Below are 5,287 nucleotides of genomic sequence, written 5' to 3'. Positions count from 1 at the left end.
AAGTGGGAACTAATTTGTTAGGAAGAGACTTAATGTTACGATTAGGTATAGGCCTATATGTTAATCAGGGAAAATTCCTCACTTCCTTAAACCTACTCGCTGCCCCAGAAGAGAGCCGAATGCATCCTGACATATGGTTAAAGAAAGAAAATTGAGGGAAACTACAGGTCCAATCCATGTGAAAATAAAAATTCCCTTGGGTGGATGTGGTGGCTCACGCCTGTAATCCCAGCACTTTGGGAGGCTGAGGCAGGTGGAATACCTGAGGTCAGGAGTTTGAGACCAGCCTGGGCAACATGGTGAAACCCTGTCTCTACTAAAAAAAAAAAAAAAAAAAAATTAGCCAGGCACGGCAGCATGCGCCTGTAATCCCAGCTACTCAGGAGGCTGAGGCAGGAGAACTGCTTGAACCTGGGAGGCGGAGGTTGTAGTGAGCAGGGATTGTGCCACTGCACTCCAGCCTGGTGATAGAGGCAGGCTCCGTCTCAAAAATTAAAATAAAATAAAGTGAAATAAAATAATATAATATAAAATAAAATAAAAATAAAAAAAGAAAGATGCTTTTTGGGCTTGCCCTTTAGCAGAAGACAGCCGGGACATGTTTGCTTTTGAGTGGGAGGACCCTCACTTAGGTAGAAAACAGCAGTACCAGTGGACAGTCCTACCCCAGGAGTTTACAGACTCCCCAAATCTATTCGGTCAAATTTTAGAACAAGTCCTAGAAATCTTTTCCCTTCGTTCATCCATATGCCTACTCAAATATGCAGATGACCTGCTCATTTCAGGAAATAGCAAGGACCACATAACCACAATTCCAATTAACTTCCTGAATTTCCTAAGGGAACAAGGGTTACGGGTCTCAAGGAGTAAAATTCAGTTTGTAGAACCTGAGGTAAAATATCTAGGACACCTCATCAGTAAAGGCAAACGGAAAATAGTACCTGAACGAATTGAAGGTGTCACATCTCTACCTTTGCCTAAACAAAGCAGGAACTTAGAAAATTCGTGGGATTAGTTGGATACTGTCATCTATGGATTGACTCTTATGCCCGAAAATTAAAACCTCTATATCAAAAACTCACCCAAGAAGGACCAGACCCCCTTCGTTGGACCCCATCAGAAGTCCAACAAGTAGAAGAGTTAAAACACCTACTTGTAACTGCCCCCGTTCTAGCTTTGCCCTCCTTAGCCATTCCACCTTTTCGTCAGTGTAAACAAGGGGGTGGCTTTAGGGGTACTCACCCAAAGACACAGAGGCCAGCGGCAGCCCATAGCCTTCCTGTCCAAAGTTCTTGACCCAGTAACCCACGGATGGCCCCAGTGTGCCTAATCCGTAGCAGCAACTGCCTTGCTAGCGGAAGAAAGCAGGAAAATGACCTTTGGGGGAAGCCTCTTTGTATGCACCCCTCATCAAGTTAGGACCATTCTTAATCAGAAGGCAGGAAGATGGCTCACTGACTCAACAATTTGCAAATATGAAGCTGTCGGGTGGGCGCGGTGGCTCACACCTGTAATCCCAGCATTTTAGGAGGCTGAGGCGGACAGATCACAAGGTCAGGAGTTCGAGACCAGACTGCCCAGCATGGTGAAACCCTGTCGCTGCTAAAAATACAAAAAATTAGCCAGGCATGGTGGTGCACGCCTGTAATCCCAGCTATTTGGGAGGCTGAGGCTGGAGAATTGCTTGAACCCCGGAGGCAAAGGTTGCAGTGAGCTGAGATCAGCTACTGGGCAACAGAACGAGACTCCATCCCCCCTCTCAAAAAAAAAAAAATTGAGGCTATCTTATTAGAGAGGGATGATTTAACATTGACCACTGATAATTCGCTCAACTCTGATGCTTTCCTAATGGGAAATCCAAACCGGGAGGAACCTGAGCATAAATGTTTAGATATGATCAGTTATCAAACTAGAGTCAAACTGGATCTAAGCAAGACCGTATTCCAAACCGGGCGTCACCTCTTTATAGACGGCTCCTCCCAGGTAATCGAAGGAAGAAGGCATAACGGGTGCTCTGTAGTTGACGGGGAAACCCTCATGGAGGTAGAGTCAGGGAGACAGCCCAATAACTGGTTCACTCAAACATGTGAACTCTTTGCATTAAATCAGGCCTTAACATCTTTTCTAAATCAGGAAGGAACTATTTACACTGACGCCAAGTATGCTTTCGGAGTAGTCCATACCCTTGGAAAGATCTGGACTGAACGAGGCTTCATTAATAGTAAAGGCCAGGAGCTTGTCCATAAAGAATTGATTATACAAATACTAGAAAATCTTCAACTGCCAGAAGAAATAGTGGTGGTCTATGTGCCAGGACACCAGAAAAACCCATCCTTTGAAAGTCAGGGAAATAACCTCACAGATCAAGTAGCCAAGCAAGCTGCCTCTTCTCGAGAGGCGCCCATTTTCCATCTGACCCCTTGCCTTCCCCTCCAGTCGCAATCCCCATCTTCTCCAACGCAGACCAAGAAAAGTTAAAAAGAATAGGAGCTAAGGAAAGCTCCGAGGGAAGGTGGGTATTACCAGACGGGAGGGAAATGCTGTCTAAACCTCTTATGAGGGAAATATTGTCACAGCTTCATCAAGGAACTCACTGGGGCCACCAAGCTATGTGTGACACAGTCCTCAAAGCCTGTGGGTATATAGGAATCTATACCCTCACTAGGCAGGTGGCGGATAGTTGCCTAGTGTGCAAAAAAACTAATAAACCCGAAGGAAACAGCCTCCACTTTATCAAGGGAACCACCCCTATAATTGCCAATCCAACCAGTGCAACCCAGTACTTACCTCTATTACTACCCCTACCTCCACCGACCCTAACTCCTCTCTAGGTTGCTTCTATGGCTTAGGAGCCGATGTTACTAGAAGGGACCCTATAGGCTTCTTTGAAATATGTTTTGTTCACCCTTCTCTACCTCCTACCGTTTCCCCTTCCCCAAGCCCACCAAATCAAACCATTCCTCACCTCTTACCCAATGACAAAACCAAAGTAGCTATAGTAGAAGTCAAGGACTTAAAGCAAACCCTAGCCATTGAGACCTGGTATCAAGATACAAATGCCTGGCTGGAATGGATTAAATATTCTGTTCGCACCCTGAATAAAAGCGACTGTTACGCTTGTGCAGCAGGCAGGCCAGAAACCCAGATTGTCCCCTTTCCACTCAGATGGGCCAACCAACCGGGCATGGACTCTATGGTAGCTCTCTTCCAGCACCACGGCCTGGGGAAACAAGATGTGCACCACTCTTTCACTACATTTCCCAAAGATCAGGAGCCCTGTGGGTCAGCCCCTAAGGACCATTCGACTTTCAGCTCTCAATGCCAATTTTACCTTGTGTCTCTCACGACAGGGGGACAAATTGACACTCCTTGGAAATCTAATGGGAGTCTAAACCTTTTCAAGAGCTAACCAATCAGTCGGCTCTTGTCTATCCCTGAGCAGACGTATGGTGGTTTTGTGGAGGACTGTTACCAGGTACACTGCCAGGCAACTGGACTGGCACTTTTGCTCTAATCCAATTGGCCATCCCTTTCACCTTAGCATTTCATCAACCAGACAGGAAGCAAGTAACCCGAAGAAAAAGAGAAACCCTTCATGGGTCCTTTGACCCCCATGTTTACGTAGACAGTAGCAGGGTCCCACGGGAGTTACCAAGTGAATTTAAAGGTCGAAACCAAATAGCCGCTGGGTTCGAGTCTGTTTTGTTCTGGTGGTCTGCTATAAATAAAAATGTAGACTGGATATATACTACCATGAGTAGCGATTCATCAATTATACTAGGGATGCCATCAAGGGAATAGCTGAACAATTAGGCCCCACCAGCCAGATGGCGTGGGAAAGAAAATAGGCTAGCCCTTGACATGATATTGGCAGAAAAAGGCAGTCTGTGTCATGATCTGAGTCCAATGTTGTACTTTTATCCCCAATAATACAGCTGCCTATGGGACCATCACAAAAGCTTTACGAGGCCTTACCACCCTGGCAAATGAATTAGCCGAAAATTCTGGAATAGATAACCTTTTTATGGGTCTCATCGAAAAGTGGTTTGGAAAATGGAAAGGACTCCTGGCTTCAATCTTTACCTCTCTTGCAATTGTTACTTGTGGGCTGTCGCATCATACCTTGTATGGTGGGTTAACTCAAAGGCTCATAGAAACAGCCCTCCCTAAAGCCCCCCTCGCTTCTCTCCCTTCATACTCAGACAAGCTCTTTCTCCTAGATAATCAAGAACGAAGCCAAATCCTGTTAAAAATTTTTGAAGAGGAGGAAGTATCAAACAGAAGAGAGGAAATTGTTGGGACAGCTAAGCTCTTCAAAGACTCAACTTCCTGGTCATAAGCTGTAAACAGATTCTCCCTGTTTTTCTTCTTTTTTGCCAGTCTACCCTGTTTGGGAAAGTTTAAACCTTAGCCAGGCGGGATGAGCTCAGATTGTGCGGTCCATCCCGAGCCAATGGGGAAAGGACACAGAAAAACAGGAACTTCGTTAGAGTTAAAAACCCCTTCTCTCCTTTGTTTAGGGTGCTCTTGGGATTACAAGTAGCGCAGACGGCACCGTTCTGAAGTAAAGATGCCTTGCTGGGAAATCTTCTGCCTCAGTGCTGGTTTTTCTTGACTACACAGAGCACTTGTTTCCAACACCCCTGTGCTCCAGGCTGGGTTAGGTCTGATCTCGGGGCATGTCTGTTTCAACGCGTGTCTGCAGTTCTTAAGCTTGTGTTGCTCACTGCAGTGGGCCTGGCCTGGTCTAGAGGAGGTGCTCAGTAAGTATCCGTGAAATGTGAATGTGTGGTTCATTCAGTGAATATGGCCCTGGGGCTGGAGATGGCAGAGGTGTTCTGGGAGCTTCTGGAGAAGGAGACCTGGGAGGAGAAGGTTGGAATGGCGGAGGCAGCAGAGGGGCTGGGTGAACGCACCTGTCCCACCCAGGCCCATCCTCTGCAGCCCGAGGAGGAAGCTCACAGGGCAAGGCATGGAAGAGGTAAGTCCCCTGCCCTGTGCCTGGGCTGTTGATGGCCTCAGGAAAACGGAACCATTATCTGTCGCTGTCAAGTGGCTGGGGGCCAGGACACCTGGGTTGGCCGTGAGGGGACATTCCTGAGGAGAGTGGAGGCCAGGCTGGGGCAGGGTGTGGCAGGACAGAGAGGAATGTAGTGGAACCAGTGGGTCAGGCTTCTGAGGGCCCCAGGCTCCAGTCTCAGGGCTGGCCTGTTCCCTCCTAAGCTGCCATCTTCACATCTTCAGGACCCACCCCTCTACCCCCCACCCTCAGCACAACGATGTGATG

Source organism: Mandrillus leucophaeus, unplaced genomic scaffold, assembly GCF_000951045.1.
Source record: "Mandrillus leucophaeus isolate KB7577 unplaced genomic scaffold, Mleu.le_1.0 Scaffold24, whole genome shotgun sequence".
Taxonomy (NCBI): Eukaryota; Metazoa; Chordata; class Mammalia; order Primates; family Cercopithecidae; genus Mandrillus; species Mandrillus leucophaeus.
Note: the sequence above shows the minus strand (reverse complement) of the source record.